We start from the raw sequence: 23,962 nt of genomic DNA, 5'->3' as shown, positions 1-23,962 counted from the left end.
ACAGAATGCATCTGTGTAGTTTTTATTTGAAGATATTCTTTTTCCCAATGTAGGCCTCTTAGCGCTTAGCATGTCCAATTGCAGTTTCTACAGAAAGAGTGTTTCAGAACGGCTCAATCAAAAGTAAGGTTCAACTCTGTTAGTTGAATGCACAGAACAGAAAGGATTTTCACAGAATGCTACTGTGTAGTTTATATTTGAATATATTCCTTTTTCCACTATTACCCTCTTAGCGCTCCGAATGTCCACTTGCATTTTCTACAGAAAGAGTGTTCAGAACTGCGCAATCAAAAGTATGGTTTAACTCTGTTAGCTGAATGAACATATCAGAAATAAGTTTCACACAATGCTTCTGTGTAGTTTTTATTTGAAGATATTATTTTTCCCAATATAGGCCTCTTCGCGCTCAGAATGTCCAATTGCAGTTTCTGCAGAAAGAGTGTTTCAGAAAGGCTCAATCAAATTAAGGTTCAACTCTGTTAGTTGAATGCACAGAACAGAAAGAAGTTTCATACAATGCTTCTGTGTAGTTTATATTTGAACATATACTTTTTTCCACTATTACCCACTTAGCGCTACGAATGTCCAGTTGCATTTTCTACAGAAAGAGTGTTTCAAAACTGCTCAATCAAAAGTATGGTTTAACTCTGTTAGCTGAATGCTCAGATCAGAAAGAAGTTTCACAGAATGCTTCTGTGTAGTTTATATTTGAATATATTCCTTTTTCCACTACTACTCTCTTAGCGCTCCAAATGTCCAGTTGCATTTTCTACAGAAAGAGTGTTCAGATCTGCTCAATCAAAAGTATGGTTTAACTCTGTTAGCTGAATGCACAGATCAGAAAGAAGTTTCACCGAATGATTCTGTGTAGTTCATATTTTTAGACATTCCTTTTTCCACTATTACCCCCTTAGCGCTCCGAATCTCCACTTGCATTTTCTACAGAAAGAGTGTTTCAGAACGGCTCAATCAAAACTAAGGTTCAACTCTTTTAGTTGAACAAACAGAACAGAAAGAAGTTTCACACAATTCTTCTGTGTAGTTTTTATTTGTAGACATTCTTTTTCCCAATATAGGCCTCTTAGCGCTCAGAATGTCCACTTGCAGTTTCTACAGAAAGAGTGTTTCAGAACGGCTCAATCAAAAGTAAGGTTCAACTCTGTTAGTTGAATGCACAGAACAGAAAGAAGTTTCATACAATGCTTCTGTGTAGTTTATATTTGAACATATTCTTTTTTCCACTATTACCCACTTAGCGCTACGAATGTCCAGTTGCATTTTCTACAGACAGAGTGTTTCAAAACTGCTCAATCAAAAGTATGGTTTAACTCTGTTAGCTGAATGCTCAGATCAGAAAGAAGTTTCACAGAATGCTTCTGTGTAGTTTATATTTGAATATATTCCTTTTTCCACTACTACTCTCTTAGCGCTCCAAATGTTCAGTTGCATTTTCTACAGAAAGAGTGTTCAGATCTGCTCAAACAAAAGTATGGTTTAACTCTGTTAGCTGAATGCACAGATCAGAAAGAAGTTTCACAGAAAGATTCTGTGTAGTTTATATTTGGAGACATTCCTTTTTCCACTATTACCCTCTTAGCGCTCCGAATCTCCACTTGCATTTTCTACAGAAAGAGTGTTTCAGAACGGCTCAATCAAAACTAAGGTTCAACTCTTTTAGTTGAACAAACAGAACAGAAAGAAGTTTCACGCAATTCTTCTGTGTAGTTTTTATTTGTAGACATTCTTTTTCCCAATATAGGCCTCTTAGCGCTCAGAATGTCCAATTGCAGTTTCTACAGAAAGAGTGTTTCAGAACGGCTCAATCAAAAGTAAGGTTCAACTCTGTTAGTTGAATGCACAGAACACAAAGAAGTTTCATACAATGCTTCTGTGTAGTTTATATTTGAACATATTCTTTTTTCCACTATTACCCACTTAGCGCTACGAATGTCCAGTTGCATTTTCTACAGACAGAGTGTTTCAAAACTGCTCTATCAAAAGTATGGTTTAACTCTGTTAGCTGAATGCTCAGATCAGAAAGAAGTTTCACAGAATGCTTCTGTGTAGTTTATATTTGAATATATTCCTTTTTCCACTACTACGCTCTTAGCGCTCCAAATGTCCAGTTGCATTTTCTACAGAAAGAGTGTTCAGATCTGCTCAATCAAAAGTATGGTTTAACTCTGTTAGCTGAATTCACAGATCAGAAAGAAGTTTCACAGAATAATTCTGTGTAGTTTATATTTGGAGACATTCCTTTTTCCACTATTACCCTCTTAGCGCTCCGAATCTCCACTTGCATTTTCTACAGAAAGACTGTTACAGAACGGCTCAATCAAAACTAAGGTTCAACACTTTTAGTTGAACAAACAGAACAGAACGAAGTTTCACACAATTCTTCTGTGTAGTTTTTATTTGTAGACATTCTTTTTCCCAATATAGGCCTCTTAGCGCTCAGAATGTCCAATTGCAGTTTCTACAGAAAGTGTGTTTCAGAACGGCTCAATCAAAAGTAAGGTTCAACTCTGTTAGTTGAATGCACAGAACAGAAAGAAGTTTCATACAATGCTTCTGTGTAGTTTATATTTGAACATATTCTTTTTTCCACTATTACCCACTTAGCGCTACGAATGTCCAGTTGCATTTTCTACAGACAGAGTGTTTCAAAACTGCTCAATCAAAAGTATGGTTTAACTCTGTTAGCTGAATGCTCAGATCAGAAAGAAGTTTCACAGAATGCTTCGTGTAGTTTATATTTGAATATGTTCCTTTTTCCACTACTACGCTCTTAGCGCTCCAAATGTCCAGTTGCATTTTCTACAGAAAGAGTGTTCAGATCTGCTCAATCAAAACTATGGTTTAACTCAGTTAGCTGAATGCACAGATCAGAAAGAAGTTTCACCGAATGATTCTGTGTAGTTTATATTTGAAGACATTCCTTTTTCCACTATTACCCTCTTAGCGCTCCGAATCTCCACTTGCATTTTCTACAAAAAGAGTGTTTCATAACTGCTCAATCCAAAATATGTTTTATCTCTGTTAAATGAATTTACAGATCAGAAATAAGTTCCACAGAATGCATCTGTGTAGTTTTTATTTGAAGATATTCTTTTTCCCAATGTAGGCCTCTCAGCGCTTAGCATGTCCAATTGCAGTTTCTACAGAAAGAGTGTTTCAGAACGGCTCAATCAAAAGTAAGGTTCAACTCTGTTAGTTGAATGCACAGAACAGAAAGAATTTTCACAGAATGCTACTGTGTAGTTTATATTTGAATATATTCCTTTTTCCACTATTACCCTCTTAGCGCTCCGAATGTCCACTTGCATTTTCTACAGAAAGAGTGTTCAGAACTGCGCAATCAAAAGTATGGTTTAACTCTTTTAGCTTAATGAACATATCAGAAATAAGTTTCACACAATGCTTCTGTGTAGTTTTTATTTGAAGATATTATTTTTCCCAATAGAGGCCTCTTAGCGCTCAGAATGTCCAATTGCAGTTTCTACAGAAAGAGTGTTTCAGAAAGGCTCAATCAAATGTAAGGTTCAACTCTGTTAGTTGAATGCACAGAACAGAAAGAAGTTTCATACGATGCTTCTGTGTAGTTTATATTTGAACATATTCTTTTTTCCACTATTACCCACTTAGCGCTACGAATGTCCAGTTGCATTTTCTACAGACAGAGTGTTTCAGAACTGCTCAAACAAAAGTATGGTTTAACTCTGTTAGCTGAATGCTCAGATCAGAAAGAAGTTTCACAGAATGCTTCTGTGTAGTTTATATTTGAATATATTTCTTTTTCCACTACTACTCTCTTAGCGCTCCAAATGTCCAGTTGCATTTTCTACAGAAAGAGTGTTCAGATCTGCTCAATCAAAAGTATGGTTTAACTCTGTTAGCTGAATGCACAGATCAGAAAGAAGTTTCACAGAATGATTCTGTGTAGTTCATATTTGGAGACATTCCTTTTTCCACTATTACCCCCTTAGCGCTCCGAATATCCACTTGCATTTTCTACAGAAAGAGTGTTTCAGAACGGCTCAATCAAAACTAAGGTTCAACTCTTTTAGTTGAACAAACAGAACAGAAAGAAGTTTCACACAAATCTTCTGTGTAGTTTTTATTTGTAGACATTCTTTTTCCCAATATAGGCCTCTTAGCGCTCAGAATGTCCAATTGCAGTTTCTACAGAAAGAGTGTTTCAGAACGGCTCAATCAAAAGTAAGGTTCAACTCTGTTAGTTGAATGCACAGAACAGAAAGAAGTTTCATACAATGCTTCTGTGTAGTTTATATTTGAACATATTCTTTTTTCCACTATTACCCACTTAGCGCTACGAATGTCCAGTTGCATTTTCTACAGACAGAGTGTTTCAAAACTGCACAATCAAAAGTATGGTTTAACTCTGTTAGCTGAATGCTCAGATCAGAAAGGAGTTTCACAGAATGCTTCTGTGTAGTTTATATTTGAATATATTCCTTTTTCCACTACTACGCTCTTAGCGCTCCAAATGTACAGTTGCATTTTCTACAGAAAGAGTGTTCAGATCTGCTCAATCAAAACTATGGTTTAACTCTGTTAGCTGAATGCACAGATCAGAAAGAAGTTTCACCGAATGATTCTGTGTAGTTTATATTTGAAGACATTCCTTTTTCCACTATTAACCTCTTAGCGCTCCGAATCTCCACTTGCATTTTCTACAAAAAGAGTGTTTCATAACTGCTCAATCCAAAATATGTTTTATCTCTGTTAAATGAATTTACAGATCAGAAATAAGTTCCACAGAATGCATCTGTGTAGTTTTTATTTGAAGATATTTTTTTTCCCAATGTAGGCCTCTTAGCGCTTAGCATGTCCAATTCCTGTTTCTACAGAAAGAGTGTTTCAGAACGGCTCAATCAAAAGTAAGGTTCAACTCTGTTAGTTGAATGCACAGAACAGAAAGAATTTTCACAGAATGCTACTGTGTAGTTTATATTTGAATATATTCCTTTTTCCACTATTACCCTCTTAGCGCTCCGAATGTCCACTTCCATTTTCTACAGAAAGAGTGTACAGAACTGCGCAATCAAAAGTATGGTTTAACTCTGTTAGCTTAATGAACATATCAGAAATAAGTTTCACACAATGCTTCTGTGTAGTTTTTATTTGAAGATATTATTTTTCCCAATAGAGGCCTCTTAGCGCTCAGAATGTCCAATTGCAGTTTCTACAGAAAGAGTGTTTCAGAAAGGCTCAATCAAAAGTAAGATTCAACTCTGTTAGTTGAATGCACAGAACAGAAAGAAGTTTCATACGATGCTTCTGTGTAGTTTATATTTGAACATATTCTTTTTTCCACTATTACCCACTTAGCGCTAGGAATGTCCAGTTGCATTTTCTACAGACAGAGTGTTTCAAAACTGCTCAATCAAAAGTATGGTTTAACTCTGTTAGCTGAATGCTCAGATCAGAAAGAAGTTTCACAGAATGCTTCAGTGTAGTTTATATTTGAATATATTCCTTTTTCCACTACTACTCTCTTATCGCTCCAAATGTCCAGTTGCATTTTCTACAGAAAGAGAGTTCAGATCTGCTCAATCAAAAGTATGGTTTAACTCTGTTAGCTGAATGCACAGATCAGAAAGAAGTTTCACCGAATGATTCTGTGTAGTTCATATTTGGAGACATTCCTTTTTCCACTATTACCCCCTTAGCGCTCCGAATCTCCACTTGCATTTTCTACAGAAAGAGTGTTTCAGAACGGCTCAATCAAAACTAAGGTTCAACTCTTTTAGTTGAACAAACAGAACAGAAAGAAGTTTCACACAATTCTTCTGTGTAGTTTTTATTTGTAGACATTCTTTTTCCCAATATAGGCCTCTTAGCGCTCAGAATGTCCACTTGCAGTTTCTACAGAAAGAGTGTTTCAGAACGGCTCAATCAAAAGTAAGGTTCAACTCTGTTAGTTGAATGCACAGAACAGAAAGAAGTTTCATACAATGCTTCTGTGTAGTTTATATTTGAACATATTCTTTTTTCCACTATTACCCACTTAGCGCTACGAATGTCCAGTTGCATTTTCTACAGACAGAGTGTTTCAAAACTGCTCAATCAAAAGTATGGTTTAACTCTGTTAGCTGAATGCTCAGATCAGAAAGAAGTTTCACAGAATGCTTCTGTGTAGTTTATATTTGAATATATTCCTTTTTCCACTACTACTCTCTTAGCGCTCCAAATGTTCAGTTGCATTTTCTACAGAAAGAGTGTTCAGATCTGCTCAAACAAAAGTATGGTTTAACTCTGTTAGCTGAATGCACAGATCAGAAAGAAGTTTCACAGAAAGATTCTGTGTAGTTTATATTTGGAGACATTCCTTTTTCCACTATTACCCTCTTAGCGCTCCGAATCTCCACTTGCATTTTCTACAGAAAGAGTGTTTCAGAACGGCTCAATCAAAACTAAGGTTCAACTCTTTTAGTTGAACAAACAGAACAGAAAGAAGTTTCACGCAATTCTTCTGTGTAGTTTTTATTTGTAGACATTCTTTTTCCCAATATAGGCCTCTTAGCGCTCAGAATGTCCAATTGCAGTTTCTACAGAAAGAGTGTTTCAGAACGGCTCAATCAAAAGTAAGGTTCAACTCTGTTAGTTGAATGCACAGAACACAAAGAAGTTTCATACAATGCTTCTGTGTAGTTTATATTTGAACATATTCTTTTTTCCACTATTACCCACTTAGCGCTACGAATGTCCAGTTGCATTTTCTACAGACAGAGTGTTTCAAAACTGCTCTATCAAAAGTATGGTTTAACTCTGTTAGCTGAATGCTCAGATCAGAAAGAAGTTTCACAGAATGCTTCTGTGTAGTTTATATTTGAATATATTCCTTTTTCCACTACTACGCTCTTAGCGCTCCAAATGTCCAGTTGCATTTTCTACAGAAAGAGTGTTCAGATCTGCTCAATCAAAAGTATGGTTTAACTCTGTTAGCTGAATTCACAGATCAGAAAGAAGTTTCACAGAATAATTCTGTGTAGTTTATATTTGGAGACATTCCTTTTTCCACTATTACCCTCTTAGCGCTCCGAATCTCCACTTGCATTTTCTACAGAAAGACTGTTACAGAACGGCTCAATCAAAACTAAGGTTCAACACTTTTAGTTGAACAAACAGAACAGAACGAAGTTTCACACAATTCTTCTGTGTAGTTTTTATTTGTAGACATTCTTTTTCCCAATATAGGCCTCTTAGCGCTCAGAATGTCCAATTGCAGTTTCTACAGAAAGTGTGTTTCAGAACGGCTCAATCAAAAGTAAGGTTCAACTCTGTTAGTTGAATGCACAGAACAGAAAGAAGTTTCATACAATGCTTCTGTGTAGTTTATATTTGAACATATTCTTTTTTCCACTATTACCCACTTAGCGCTACGAATGTCCAGTTGCATTTTCTACAGACAGAGTGTTTCAAAACTGCTCAATCAAAAGTATGGTTTAACTCTGTTAGCTGAATGCTCAGATCAGAAAGAAGTTTCACAGAATGCTTCGTGTAGTTTATATTTGAATATGTTCCTTTTTCCACTACTACGCTCTTAGCGCTCCAAATGTCCAGTTGCATTTTCTACAGAAAGAGTGTTCAGATCTGCTCAATCAAAACTATGGTTTAACTCAGTTAGCTGAATGCACAGATCAGAAAGAAGTTTCACCGAATGATTCTGTGTAGTTTATATTTGAAGACATTCCTTTTTCCACTATTACCCTCTTAGCGCTCCGAATCTCCACTTGCATTTTCTACAAAAAGAGTGTTTCATAACTGCTCAATCCAAAATATGTTTTATCTCTGTTAAATGAATTTACAGATCAGAAATAAGTTCCACAGAATGCATCTGTGTAGTTTTTATTTGAAGATATTCTTTTTCCCAATGTAGGCCTCTCAGCGCTTAGCATGTCCAATTGCAGTTTCTACAGAAAGAGTGTTTCAGAACGGCTCAATCAAAAGTAAGGTTCAACTCTGTTAGTTGAATGCACAGAACAGAAAGAATTTTCACAGAATGCTACTGTGTAGTTTATATTTGAATATATTCCTTTTTCCACTATTACCCTCTTAGCGCTCCGAATGTCCACTTGCATTTTCTACAGAAAGAGTGTTCAGAACTGCGCAATCAAAAGTATGGTTTAACTCTTTTAGCTTAATGAACATATCAGAAATAAGTTTCACACAATGCTTCTGTGTAGTTTTTATTTGAAGATATTATTTTTCCCAATAGAGGCCTCTTAGCGCTCAGAATGTCCAATTGCAGTTTCTACAGAAAGAGTGTTTCAGAAAGGCTCAATCAAATGTAAGGTTCAACTCTGTTAGTTGAATGCACAGAACAGAAAGAAGTTTCATACGATGCTTCTGTGTAGTTTATATTTGAACATATTCTTTTTTCCACTATTACCCACTTAGCGCTACGAATGTCCAGTTGCATTTTCTACAGACAGAGTGTTTCAAAACTGCTCAAACAAAAGTATGGTTTAACTCTGTTAGCTGAATGCTCAGATCAGAAAGAAGTTTCACAGAATGCTTCTGTGTAGTTTATATTTGAATATATTTCTTTTTCCACTACTACTCTCTTAGCGCTCCAAATGTCCAGTTGCATTTTCTACAGAAAGAGTGTTCAGATCTGCTCAATCAAAAGTATGGTTTAACTCTGTTAGCTGAATGCACAGATCAGAAAGAAGTTTCACAGAATGATTCTGTGTAGTTCATATTTGGAGACATTCCTTTTTCCACTATTACCCCCTTAGCGCTCCGAATATCCACTTGCATTTTCTACAGAAAGAGTGTTTCAGAACGGCTCAATCAAAACTAAGGTTCAACTCTTTTAGTTGAACAAACAGAACAGAAAGAAGTTTCACACAAATCTTCTGTGTAGTTTTTATTTGTAGACATTCTTTTTCCCAATATAGGCCTCTTAGCGCTCAGAATGTCCAATTGCAGTTTCTACAGAAAGAGTGTTTCAGAACGGCTCAATCAAAAGTAAGGTTCAACTCTGTTAGTTGAATGCACAGAACAGAAAGAAGTTTCATACAATGCTTCTGTGTAGTTTATATTTGAACATATTCTTTTTTCCACTATTACCCACTTAGCGCTACGAATGTCCAGTTGCATTTTCTACAGACAGAGTGTTTCAAAACTGCACAATCAAAAGTATGGTTTAACTCTGTTAGCTGAATGCTCAGATCAGAAAGGAGTTTCACAGAATGCTTCTGTGTAGTTTATATTTGAATATATTCCTTTTTCCACTACTACGCTCTTAGCGCTCCAAATGTACAGTTGCATTTTCTACAGAAAGAGTGTTCAGATCTGCTCAATCAAAACTATGGTTTAACTCTGTTAGCTGAATGCACAGATCAGAAAGAAGTTTCACCGAATGATTCTGTGTAGTTTATATTTGAAGACATTCCTTTTTCCACTATTAACCTCTTAGCGCTCCGAATCTCCACTTGCATTTTCTACAAAAAGAGTGTTTCATAACTGCTCAATCCAAAATATGTTTTATCTCTGTTAAATGAATTTACAGATCAGAAATAAGTTCCACAGAATGCATCTGTGTAGTTTTTATTTGAAGATATTTTTTTTCCCAATGTAGGCCTCTTAGCGCTTAGCATGTCCAATTCCTGTTTCTATAGAAAGAGTGTTTCAGAACGGCTCAATCAAAAGTAAGGTTCAACTCTGTTAGTTGAATGCACAGAACAGAAAGAATTTTCACAGAATGCTACTGTGTAGTTTATATTTGAATATATTCCTTTTTCCACTATTACCCTCTTAGCGCTCCGAATGTCCACTTCCATTTTCTACAGAAAGAGTGTACAGAACTGCGCAATCAAAAGTATGGTTTAACTCTGTTAGCTTAATGAACATATCAGAAATAAGTTTCACACAATGCTTCTGTGTAGTTTTTATTTGAAGATATTATTTTTCCCAATAGAGGCCTCTTAGCGCTCAGAATGTCCAATTGCAGTTTCTACAGAAAGAGTGTTTCAGAAAGGCTCAATCAAAAGTAAGATTCAACTCTGTTAGTTGAATGCACAGAACAGAAAGAAGTTTCATACGATGCTTCTGTGTAGTTTATATTTGAACATATTCTTTTTTCCACTATTACCCACTTAGCGCTAGGAATGTCCAGTTGCATTTTCTACAGACAGAGTGTTTCAAAACTGCTCAATCAAAAGTATGGTTTAACTCTGTTAGCTGAATGCTCAGATCAGAAAGAAGTTTCACAGAATGCTTCAGTGTAGTTTATATTTGAATATATTCCTTTTTCCACTACTACTCTCTTATCGCTCCAAATGTCCAGTTGCATTTTCTACAGAAAGAGAGTTCAGATCTGCTCAATCAAAAGTATGGTTTAACTCTGTTAGCTGAATGCACAGATCAGAAAGAAGTTTCACCGAATGATTCTGTGTAGTTCATATTTGGAGACATTCCTTTTTCCACTATTACCCCCTTAGCGCTCCGAATCTCCACTTGCATTTTCTACAGAAAGAGTGTTTCAGAACGGCTCAATCAAAACTAAGGTTCAACTCTTTTAGTTGAACAAACAGAACAGAAAGAAGTTTCACACAATTCTTCTGTGTAGTTTTTATTTGTAGACATTCATTTTCCCAATATAGGCCTCCTAGCGCTCAGAATGTCCAATTGCAGTTTCTACAGAAAGAGTGTTTCAGAACGGCTCAATCAAAAGTAAGGTTCAACTCTGTTAGTTGAATGCACAGAACAGAAAGAAGTTTCATACAATGCTTCTGTGTAGTTTATATTTGAACATATTCTTTTTTCCACTATTACCCACTTAGCGCTACGAATGTCCAGTTGCATTTTCTACAGACAGAGTGTTTCAAAACTGCTCAATCAAAAGTATGGTTTAACTCTGTTAGCTGAATGCTCAGATCAGAAAGAAGTTTCACAGAATGCTTCTGTGTAGTTTATATTTGAATATATTCCTTTTTCCACTACTACTCTCTTAGCGCTCCAAATGTTCAGTTGCATTTTCTACAGAAAGAGTGTTCAGATCTGCTCAAACAAAAGTATGGTTTAACTCTGTTAGCTGAATGCACAGATCAGAAAGAAGTTTCACAGAAAGATTCTGTGTAGTTTATATTTGGAGACATTCCTTTTTCCACTATTACCCTCTTAGCGCTCCGAATCTCCACTTGCATTTTCTACAGAAAGAGTGTTTCAGAACGGCTCAATCAAAACTAAGGTTCAACTCTTTTAGTTGAACAAACAGAACAGAAAGAAGTTTCACGCAATTCTTCTGTGTAGTTTTTATTTGTAGACATTCTTTTTCCCAATATAGGCCTCTTAGCGCTCAGAATGTCCAATTGCAGTTTCTACAGAAAGAGTGTTTCAGAACGGCTCAATCAAAAGTAAGGTTCAACTCTGTTAGTTGAATGCACAGAACACAAAGAAGTTTCATACAATGCTTCTGTGTAGTTTATATTTGAACATATTCTTTTTTCCACTATTACCCACTTAGCGCTACGAATGTCCAGTTGCATTTTCTACAGACAGAGTGTTTCAAAACTGCTCTATCAAAAGTATGGTTTAACTCTGTTAGCTGAATGCTCAGATCAGAAAGAAGTTTCACAGAATGCTTCTGTGTAGTTTATATTTGAATATATTCCTTTTTCCACTACTACGCTCTTAGCGCTCCAAATGTCCAGTTGCATTTTCTACAGAAAGAGTGTTCAGATCTGCTCAATCAAAAGTATGGTTTAACTCTGTTAGCTGAATTCACAGATCAGAAAGAAGTTTCACAGAATAATTCTGTGTAGTTTATATTTGGAGACATTCCTTTTTCCACTATTACCCTCTTAGCGCTCCGAATCTCCACTTGCATTTTCTACAGAAAGACTGTTACAGAACGGCTCAATCAAAACTAAGGTTCAACACTTTTAGTTGAACAAACAGAACAGAACGAAGTTTCACACAATTCTTCTGTGTAGTTTTTATTTGTAGACATTCTTTTTCCCAATATAGGCCTCTTAGCGCTCAGAATGTCCAATTGCAGTTTCTACAGAAAGTGTGTTTCAGAACGGCTCAATCAAAAGTAAGGTTCAACTCTGTTAGTTGAATGCACAGAACAGAAAGAAGTTTCATACAATGCTTCTGTGTAGTTTATATTTGAACATATTCTTTTTTCCACTCTTACCCACTTAGCGCTACGAATGTCCAGTTGCATTTTCTACAGACAGAGTGTTTCAAAACTGCTCAATCAAAAGTATGGTTTAACTCTGTTAGCTGAATGCTCAGATCAGAAAGAAGTTTCACAGAATGCTTCGTGTAGTTTATATTTGAATATGTTCCTTTTTCCACTACTACGCTCTTAGCGCTCCAAATGTCCAGTTGCATTTTCTACAGAAAGAGTGTTCAGATCTGCTCAATCAAAACTATGGTTTAACTCAGTTAGCTGAATGCACAGATCAGAAAGAAGTTTCACCGAATGATTCTGTGTAGTTTATATTTGAAGACATTCCTTTTTCCACTATTACCCTCTTAGCGCTCCGAATCTCCACTTGCATTTTCTACAAAAAGAGTGTTTCATAACTGCTCAATCCAAAATATGTTTTATCTCTGTTAAATGAATTTACAGATCAGAAATAAGTTCCACAGAATGCATCTGTGTAGTTTTTATTTGAAGATATTCTTTTTCCCAATGTAGGCCTCTCAGCGCTTAGCATGTCCAATTGCAGTTTCTACAGAAAGAGTGTTTCAGAACGGCTCAATCAAAAGTAAGGTTCAACTCTGTTAGTTGAATGCACAGAACAGAAAGAATTTTCACAGAATGCTACTGTGTAGTTTATATTTGAATATATTCCTTTTTCCACTATTACCCTCTTAGCGCTCCGAATGTCCACTTGCATTTTCTACAGAAAGAGTGTTCAGAACTGCGCAATCAAAAGTATGGTTTAACTCTTTTAGCTTAATGAACATATCAGAAATAAGTTTCACACAATGCTTCTGTGTAGTTTTTATTTGAAGATATTATTTTTCCCAATAGAGGCCTCTTAGCGCTCAGAATGTCCAATTGCAGTTTCTACAGAAAGAGTGTTTCAGAAAGGCTCAATCAAATGTAAGGTTCAACTCTGTTAGTTGAATGCACAGAACAGAAAGAAGTTTCATACGATGCTTCTGTGTAGTTTATATTTGAACATATTCTTTTTTCCACTATTACCCACTTAGCGCTACGAATGTCCAGTTGCATTTTCTACAGACAGAGTGTTTCAGAACTGCTCAAACAAAAGTATGGTTTAACTCTGTTAGCTGAATGCTCAGATCAGAAAGAAGTTTCACAGAATGCTTCTGTGTAGTTTATATTTGAATATATTTCTTTTTCCACTACTACTCTCTTAGCGCTCCAAATGTCCAGTTGCATTTTCTACAGAAAGAGTGTTCAGATCTGCTCAATCAAAAGTATGGTTTAACTCTGTTAGCTGAATGCACAGATCAGAAAGAAGTTTCACAGAATGATTCTGTGTAGTTCATATTTGGAGACATTCCTTTTTCCACTATTACCCCCTTAGCGCTCCGAATATCCACTTGCATTTTCTACAGAAAGAGTGTTTCAGAACGGCTCAATCAAAACTAAGGTTCAACTCTTTTAGTTGAACAAACAGAACAGAAAGAAGTTTCACACAAATCTTCTGTGTAGTTTTTATTTGTAGACATTCTTTTTCCCAATATAGGCCTCTTAGCGCTCAGAATGTCCAATTGCAGTTTCTACAGAAAGAGTGTTTCAGAACGGCTCAATCAAAAGTAAGGTTCAACTCTGTTAGTTGAATGCACAGAACAGAAAGAAGTTTCATACAATGCTTCTGTGTAGTTTATATTTGAACATATTCTTTTTTCCACTATTACCCACTTAGCGCTACGAATGTCCAGTTGCATTTTCTACAGACAGAGTGTTTCAAAACTGCACAATCAAAAGTATGGTTTAACTCTGTTAGCTGAATGCTCAGATCAGAAAGGAGTTTCACAGAATGCTTCTGTGTAGTTTATATTTGAATATATTCCTTTTTCCACTACTACGCTCTTAGCGCTCCAAATGTACAGTTGCATTTTCTACAGAAAGAGTGTTCAGATCTGCTCAATCAAAACTATGGTTTAACTCTGTTAGCTGAATGCACAGATCAGAAAGAAGTTTCACCGAATGATTCTGTGTAGTTTATATTTGAAGACATTCCTTTTTCCACTATTAACCTCTTAGCGCTCCGAATCTCCACTTGCATTTTCTACAAAAAGAGTGTTTCATAACTGCTCAATCCAAAATATGTTTTATCTCTGTTAAATGAATTTACAGATCAGAAATAAGTTCCACAGAATGCATCTGTGTAGTTTTTATTTGAAGATATTTTTTTTCCCAATGTAGGCCTCTTAGCGCTTAGCATGTCCAATTCCTGTTTCTACAGAAAGAGTGTTTCAGAACGGCTCAATCAAAAGTAAGGTTCAACTCTGTTAGTTGAATGCACAGAACAGAAAGAATTTTCACAGAATGCTACTGTGTAGTTTATATTTGAATATATTCCTTTTTCCACTATTACCCTCTTAGCGCTCCGAATGTCCACTTCCATTTTCTACAGAAAGAGTGTACAGAACTGCGCAATCAAAAGTATGGTTTAACTCTGTTAGCTTAATGAACATATCAGAAATAAGTTTCACACAATGCTTCTGTGTAGTTTTTATTTGAAGATATTATTTTTCCCAATAGAGGCCTCTTAGCGCTCAGAATGTCCAATTGCAGTTTCTACAGAAAGAGTGTTTCAGAAAGGCTCAATCAAAAGTAAGATTCAACTCTGTTAGTTGAATGCACAGAACAGAAAGAAGTTTCATACGATGCTTCTGTGTAGTTTATATTTGAACATATTCTTTTTTCCACTATTACCCACTTAGCGCTAGGAATGTCCAGTTGCATTTTCTACAGACAGAGTGTTTCAAAACTGCTCAATCAAAAGTATGGTTTAACTCTGTTAGCTGAATGCTCAGATCAGAAAGAAGTTTCACAGAATGCTTCAGTGTAGTTTATATTTGAATATATTCCTTTTTCCACTACTACTCTCTTATCGCTCCAAATGTCCAGTTGCATTTTCTACAGAAAGAGAGTTCAGATCTGCTCAATCAAAAGTATGGTTTAACTCTGTTAGCTGAATGCACAGATCAGAAAGAAGTTTCACCGAATGATTCTGTGTAGTTCATATTTGGAGACATTCCTTTTTCCACTATTACCCCCTTAGCGCTCCGAATCTCCACTTGCATTTTCTACAGAAAGAGTGTTTCAGAACGGCTCAATCAAAACTAAGGTTCAACTCTTTTAGTTGAACAAACAGAACAGAAAGAAGTTTCACACAATTCTTCTGTGTAGTTTTTATTTGTAGACATTCTTTTTCCCAATATAGGCCTCTTAGCGCTCAGAATGTCCACTTGCAGTTTCTACAGAAAGAGTGTTTCAGAACGGCTCAATCAAAAGTAAGGTTCAACTCTGTTAGTTGAATGCACAGAACAGAAAGAAGTTTCATACAATGCTTCTGTGTAGTTTATATTTGAACATATTCTTTTTTCCACTATTACCCACTTAGCGCTACGAATGTCCAGTTGCATTTTCTACAGACAGAGTGTTTCAAAACTGCTCAATCAAAAGTATGGTTTAACTCTGTTAGCTGAATGCTCAGATCAGAAAGAAGTTTCACAGAATGCTTCTGTGTAGTTTATATTTGAATATATTCCTTTTTCCACTACTACTCTCTTAGCGCTCCAAATGTTCAGTTGCATTTTCTACAGAAAGAGTGTTCAGATCTGCTCAAACAAAAGTATGGTTTAACTCTGTTAGCTGAATGCACAGATCAGAAAGAAGTTTCACAGAAAGATTCTGTGTAGTTTATATTTGGAGACATTCCTTTTTCCACTATTACCCTCTTAGCGCTCCGAATCTCCACTTGCATTTTCTACAGAAAGAGTGTTTCAGAACGGCTCAATCAAAACTAAGGTTCAACTCTTTTAGTTGAACAAACAGAACAGAAAGAAGTTTCACGCAATTCTTCTGTGTAGTTTTTATTTGTAGACATTCTTTTTCCCAATATAGGCCTCTTAGCGCTCAGAATGTCCAATTGCAGTTTCTACAGAAAGAGTGTTTCAGAACGGCTCAATCAAAAGTAAGGTTCAACTCTGTTAGTTGAATGCACAGAACACAAAGAAGTTTCATACAATGCTTCTGTGTAGTTTATATTTGAACATATTCTTTTTTCCACTATTACCCACTTAGCGCTACGAATGTCCAGTTGCATTTTCTACAGACAGAGTGTTTCAAAACTGCTCTATCAAAAGTATGGTTTAACTCTGTTAGCTGAATGCTCAGATCAGAAAGAAGTTTCACAGAATGCTTCTGTGTAGTTTATATTTGAATATATTCCTTTTTCCACTACTACGCTCTTAGCGCTCCAAATGTCCAGTTGCATTTTCTACAGAAAGAGTGTTCAGATCTGCTCAATCAAAAGTATGGTTTAACTCTGTTAGCTGAATTCACAGATCAGAAAGAAGTTTCACAGAATAATTCTGTGTAGTTTATATTTGGAGACATTCCTTTTTCCACTATTACCCTCTTAGCGCTCCGAATCTCCACTTGCATTTTCTACAGAAAGACTGTTACAGAACGGCTCAATCAAAACTAAGGTTCAACACTTTTAGTTGAACAAACAGAACAGAACGAAGTTTCACACAATTCTTCTGTGTAGTTTTTATTTGTAGACATTCTTTTTCCCAATATAGGCCTCTTAGCGCTCAGAATGTCCAATTGCAGTTTCTACAGAAAGTGTGTTTCAGAACGGCTCAATCAAAAGTAAGGTTCAACTCTGTTAGTTGAATGCACAGAACAGAAAGAAGTTTCATACAATGCTTCTGTGTAGTTTATATTTGAACATATTCTTTTTTCCACTATTACCCACTTAGCGCTACGAATGTCCAGTTGCATTTTCTACAGACAGAGTGTTTCAAAACTGCTCAATCAAAAGTATGGTTTAACTCTGTTAGCTGAATGCTCAGATCAGAAAGAAGTTTCACAGAATGCTTCGTGTAGTTTATATTTGAATATGTTCCTTTTTCCACTACTACGCTCTTAGCGCTCCAAATGTCCAGTTGCATTTTCTACAGAAAGAGTGTTCAGATCTGCTCAATCAAAACTATGGTTTAACTCAGTTAGCTGAATGCACAGATCAGAAAGAAGTTTCACCGAATGATTCTGTGTAGTTTATATTTGAAGACATTCCTTTTTCCACTATTACCCTCTTAGCGCTCCGAATCTCCACTTGCATTTTCTACAAAAAGAGTGTTTCATAACTGCTCAATCCAAAATATGTTTTATCTCTGTTAAATGAATTTACAGATCAGAAATAAGTTCCACAGAATGCATCTGTGTAGTTTTTATTTGAAGATATTCTTTTTCCCAATGTAGGCCTCTCAGCGCTTAGCATGTCCAATTGCAGTTTCTACAGAAAGAGTGTTTCAGAACGGCTCAATCAAAAGTAAGGTTCAACTCTGTTAGTTGAATGCACAGAACAGAAAGAATTTTCACAGAATGCTACTGTGTAGTTTATATTTGAATATATTCCTTTTTCCACTATTACCCTCTTAGCGCTCCGAATGTCCACTTGCATTTTCTACAGAAAGAGTGTTCAGAACTGCGCAATCAAAAGTATGGTTTAACTCTTTTAGCTTAATGAACATATCAGAAATAAGTTTCACACAATGCTTCTGTGTAGTTTTTATTTGAAGATATTATTTTTCCCAATAGAGGCCTCTTAGCGCTCAGAATGTCCAATTGCAGTTTCTACAGAAAGAGTGTTTCAGAAAGGCTCAATCAAATGTAAGGTTCAACTCTGTTAGTTGAATGCACAGAACAGAAAGAAGTTTCATACGATGCTTCTGTGTAGTTTATATTTGAACATATTCTTTTTTCCACTATTACCCACTTAGCGCTACGAATGTCCAGTTGCATTTTCTACAGACAGAGTGTTTCAAAACTGCTCAAACAAAAGTATGGTTTAACTCTGTTAGCTGAATGCTCAGATCAGAAAGAAGTTTCACAGAATGCTTCTGTGTAGTTTATATTTGAATATATTTCTTTTTCCACTACTACTCTCTTAGCGCTCCAAATGTCCAGTTGCATTTTCTACAGAAAGAGTGTTCAGATCTGCTCAATCAAAAGTATGGTTTAACTCTGTTAGCTGAATGCACAGATCAGAAAGAAGTTTCACAGAATGATTCTGTGTAGTTCATATTTGGAGACATTCCTTTTTCCACTATTACCCCCTTAGCGCTCCGAATATCCACTTGCATTTTCTACAGAAAGAGTGTTTCAGAACGGCTCAATCAAAACTAAGGTTCAACTCTTTTAGTTGAACAAACAGAACAGAAAGAAGTTTCACACAAATCTTCTGTGTAGTTTTTATTTGTAGACATTCTTTTTCCCAATATAGGCCTCTTAGCGCTCAGAATGTCCAATTGCAGTTTCTACAGAAAGAGTGTTTCAGAACGGCTCAATCAAAAGTAAGGTTCAACTCTGTTAGTTGAATGCACAGAACAGAAAGAAGTTTCATACAATGCTTCTGTGTAGTTTATATTTGAACATATTCTTTTTTCCACTATTACCCACTTAGCGCTACGAATGTCCAGTTGCATTTTCTACAGACAGAGTGTTTCAAAACTGCACAATCAAAAGTATGGTTTAACTCTGTTAGCTGAATGCTCAGATCAGAAAGGAGTTTCACAGAATGCTTCTGTGTAGTTTATATTTGAATATATTCCTTTTTCCACTACTACGCTCTTAGCGCTCCAAATGTACAGTTGCATTTTCTACAGAAAGAGTGTTCAGATCTGCTCAATCAAAACTATGGTTTAACTCTGTTAGCTGAATGCACAGATCAGAAAGAAGTTTCACCGAATGATTCTGTGTAGTTTATATTTGTAGACATTCCTTTTTCCACTATTAACCTCTTAGCGCTCCGAATCTCCACTTGCATTTTCTACAAAAAGAGTGTTTCATAACTGCTCAATCCAAAATATGTTTTATCTCTGTTAAATGAATTTACAGATCAGAAATAAGTTCCACAGAATGCATCTGTGTAGTTTTTATTTGAAGATATTTTTTTTCCCAATGTAGGCCTCTTAGCGCTTAGCATGTCCAATTCCTGTTTCTATAGAAAGAGTGTTTCAGAACGGCTCAATCAAAAGTAAGGTTCAACTCTGTTAGTTGAATGCACAGAACAGAAAGAATTTTCACAGAATGCTACTGTGTAGTTTATATTTGAATATATTCCTTTTTCCACTATTACCCTCTTAGCGCTCCGAATGTCCACTTCCATTTTCTACAGAAAGAGTGTACAGAACTGCGCAATCAAAAGTATGGTTTAACTCTGTTAGCTTAATGAACATATCAGAAATAAGTTTCACACAATGCTTCTGTGTAGTTTTTATTTGAAGATATTATTTTTCCCAATAGAGGCCTCTTAGCGCTCAGAATGTCCAATTGCAGTTTCTACAGAAAGAGTGTTTCAGAAAGGCTCAATCAAAAGTAAGATTCAACTCTGTTAGTTGAATGCACAGAACAGAAAGAAGTTTCATACGATGCTTCTGTGTAGTTTATATTTGAACATATTCTTTTTTCCACTATTACCCACTTAGCGCTAGGAATGTCCAGTTGCATTTTCTACAGACAGAGTGTTTCAAAACTGCTCAATCAAAAGTATGGTTTAACTCTGTTAGCTGAATGCTCAGATCAGAAAGAAGTTTCACAGAATGCTTCAGTGTAGTTTATATTTGAATATATTCCTTTTTCCACTACTACTCTCTTATCGCTCCAAATGTCCAGTTGCATTTTCTACAGAAAGAGAGTTCAGATCTGCTCAATCAAAAGTATGGTTTAACTCTGTTAGCTGAATGCACAGATCAGAAAGAAGTTTCACCGAATGATTCTGTGTAGTTCATATTTGGAGACATTCCTTTTTCCACTATTACCCCCTTAGCGCTCCGAATCTCCACTTGCATTTTCTACAGAAAGAGTGTTTCAGAACGGCTCAATCAAAACTAAGGTTCAACTCTTTTAGTTGAACAAACAGAACAGAAAGAAGTTTCACACAATTCTTCTGTGTAGTTTTTATTTGTAGACATTCATTTTCCCAATATAGGCCTCCTAGCGCTCAGAATGTCCAATTGCAGTTTCTACAGAAAGAGTGTTTCAGAACGGCTCAATCAAAAGTAAGGTTCAACTCTGTTAGTTGAATGCACAGAACAGAAAGAAGTTTCATACAATGCTTCTGTGTAGTTTATATTTGAACATATTCTTTTTTCCACTATTACCCACTTAGCGCTACGAATGTCCAGTTGCATTTTCTACAGACAGAGTGTTTCAAAACTGCTCAATCAAAAGTATGGTTTAACTCTGTTAGCTGAATGCTCAGATCAGAAAGAAGTTTCACAGAATGCTTCTGTGTAGTTTATATTTGAATATATTCCTTTTTCCACTACTACGCTCTTAGCGCTCCAAATGTCCAGTTGCATTTTCAACAGAAAGAGTGTTCAGATCTGCTCAATCAAAAGTATGGTTTAACACTGTTAGCTGAATGCACAGATCAGAAAGAAGTTTCACCGAATGATTCTGTGTAGTTTATATTTGAAGACATTCCTTTTTCCACTATTACCCTCTTAGCGCTCCGAATCTCCACTTGCATTTTCTACAAAAAGAGTGTTTCATAACTGCTCAATCAAAAATATGTTTTATCTCTGTTAACTGAATTTACAGATCAGAAATAAGTTTGACAGAATGCATCTGTGTAGTTTTTATTTGAAGATATTCTTTTTCCCAATGTAGGCCTCTTAGCGCTTAGCATGTCCAATTGCAGTTTCTACAGAAAGAGTGTTTCAGAACGGCTCAATCAAAAGTAAGGTTCAACTCTGTTAGTTGAATGCACAGAACAGAAAGAATTTTCACAGAATGCTACTGTGTAGTTCATATTTGAATATATTCCTTTTTCCACTATTACCCTCTTAGCGCTCCGAATGTCCACTTGCATTTTCTACAGAAAGAGTGTTCAGAACTGCGCAATCAAAAGTATGGTTTAACTCTGTTAGCTTAATGAACATATCAGAAATAAGTTTCACAAAATTCTTCTGTGTAGTTTTTATTTGAAGATATTATTTTTCCCAATAGAGGCCTCTTAGCGCTCAGAATGTCCAATTGCAGTTTCTACAGAAAGAGTGTTTCAGAAAGGCTCAATCAAAAGTAAGGTTCAACTCTGTTAGTTGAATGCACAGAACAGAAAGAAGTTTCATACAATGCTTCTCTGTAGTTTATATTTGAACATATTCTTTTTTCCACTATTACCCACTTAGCGCTACGAATGTCCAGTTGCATTTTCTACAGACAGAGTGTTTCAAAACTGCTCAATCAAAAGTATGGTTTAACTCTGTTAGCTGAATGCTCAGATCAGAAAGAGGTTTCACAGAATGCTTCTGTATAGTTTATATTTGAATATATTCCTTTTTCCACTACTACTCTCTTAGCGCTCCAAATGTCCAGTTGCATTTTCTACAGAAAGAGTGTTCAGATCTGCTCAATCAAAAGTATGGTTTAACTCTGTTAGCTGAATGCACAGATCAGAAAGAAGTTTCACAGAATGATTCTGTGTAGTTTATATTTGGAGACATTCCTTTTTCCACTATTACCCTCTTAGCGCTCCGAATCTCCACTTGCATTTTCTACAGAAAGACTGTTACAGAACGGCTCAATCAAAACTAAGGTTCAACTCTTTTAGTTGAACAAACAGAACAGAAAGAAGTTTCACACAATTCTTCTGTGTAGTTTTTATTTGTAGACATTCTTTTTCCCAATATAGGCCTCTTAGCGCTCAGAATGTCCAATTGCAGTTTCTACAGAAAGTGTGTCTCAGAACGGCTCAATCAAAAGTAAGGTTCAACTCTGTTAGTTGAATGCACAGAACAGAAAGAAGTTTCATACAATGCTTCTGTGTAGTTTATATTTGAACATATTCTTTTTTCCACTATTACCCACTTAGCGCTACGAATGTCCAGTTGCATTTTCTACAGACAGAGTGTTTCAAAACTGCTCAATCAAAAGTATGGTTTAACTCTGTTAGCTGAATGCTCACATCAGAAAGAAGTTTCACAGAATGCTTCTGCGTAGTTTATATTTGAATATATTCCTTTTTCAACTACTACGCTCTTAGCGCTCCAAATGTCCAGTTGCATTTTCTACAGAAAGAGTGTTCAGATCTGCTCAATCAAAAGTATGGTTTAACTCTGTTAGCTGAATGCACAGATCAGAAAGAAGTTTCACCGAATGATTCTGTGTAGTTTATATTTGAAGACATTCCTTTTTCCACTATTACCCTCTTAGCGCTCCGAATCTCCACTTGCATTTTCTACAAAAAGAGTGTTTCATAACTGCTCAATCAAAAATATGTTTTATCTCTGTTAACTGAATTTACAGATCAGAAATAAGTTTCACAGAATGCATCTGTGTAGTTTTTATTTGAAGATATTCTTTTTCCCAATGTAGGCCTCTTAGCGCTTAGCATGTCCAATTGCAGTTTCTACAGAAAGAGTGTTTTAGAACGGCTCAATCAAAAGTAAGGTTCAACTCTGTTAGTTGAATGCACAGAACAAAAAGAATTTTCACAGAATGCTACTGTGTAGTTTATATTTGAATATATTCCTTTTTCCACTATTACCCTCTTAGCGCTCCGAATGTCCACTTGCATTTTCTACAGAAAGAGTGTTCAGAACTGCGCAATCAAAAGTATGGTTTAACTCTGTTAGCTTAATGAACATATCAGAAATAAGTTTCACACAATGCTTCTGTGTAGTTTTTATTTGAAGATATTATTTTTCCCAATAGAGGCCTCTTAGCGCTCAGAATGTCCAATTGCAGATTCTACAGAAAGAGTGTTTCAGAAAGGCACAATCAAAAGTAAGGTTCAACTCTGTTAGTTGAATGCACAGAACAGAAAGAAGTTTCATACAATGCTTCTGTGTAGTTTATATTTGAACATATTCTTTTTTCCACTATTACCCTCTTAGCGCTACGAATGTCCAGTTGCATTTTCTACAGACAGAGTGTTTCAAAACTGCTCAATCAAAAGTATGGTTTAACTCTGTTAGCTGAATGCTCAGATCAGAAAGAAGTTTCACAGAATGCTTCTGTGTAGTTTATATTTGGAGACATTCCTTTTTCCACTATTACCCTCTTAGCGCTCCGAATCTCCACTTGCATTTTCTACAGAAAGAGTGTTTCAGAACGGCTCAATCAAAACTAAGGTTCAACTCTTTTAGTTGAACAAACAGAACAGAAAGAAGTTTCACACAATTCTTCTGTGTAGTTTTTATTTGTAGACATTCTTTTTCCCAATATAGGCCTCTTAGCGCTCAGAATGTCCAATTGCAGTTTCTACAGAAAGAGTGTTTCAGAACGGCTCAATCAAAAGTAAGGCTCAACTCTGTTAGTTGAATGCACAGAACAGAAAGAAGTTTCATACAATGCTTCTGTGTAGTTTATATTTGAACATATTCTTTTTTCCACTATTACCCACTTAGCGCTACGAATGTCCAGTTGCATTTTCTACAGAAAGTGTGTTCAGATCTGCTCAATCAAAAGTATGGTTTAACTCTGTTAGCTGAATGCACAGATCAGAAAGAAGTTTCACAGAATGATTCTGTGTAGTTTATATTTGGAGACATTCCTTTTTCCACTATTACCCTCTTAGCGCTCCGAATCTCCACTTGCATTTTCTACAGAAAGAGTGTTTCAGAACGGCTCAATCAAAACTAAGGTTCAACTCTTTTAGTTGAACAAACAGAACAGAAAGAAGATTCACACAATTCTTCTGTGTAGTTTTTATTTGTAGACATTCTTTTTCCCAATATAGGCCTCTTAGCGCTC

This window comes from Symphalangus syndactylus, chromosome 16 (genome assembly GCF_028878055.3).
Source record: "Symphalangus syndactylus isolate Jambi chromosome 16, NHGRI_mSymSyn1-v2.1_pri, whole genome shotgun sequence".
Classification (NCBI taxonomy): Eukaryota; Metazoa; Chordata; class Mammalia; order Primates; family Hylobatidae; genus Symphalangus; species Symphalangus syndactylus.
Note: the sequence above shows the minus strand (reverse complement) of the source record.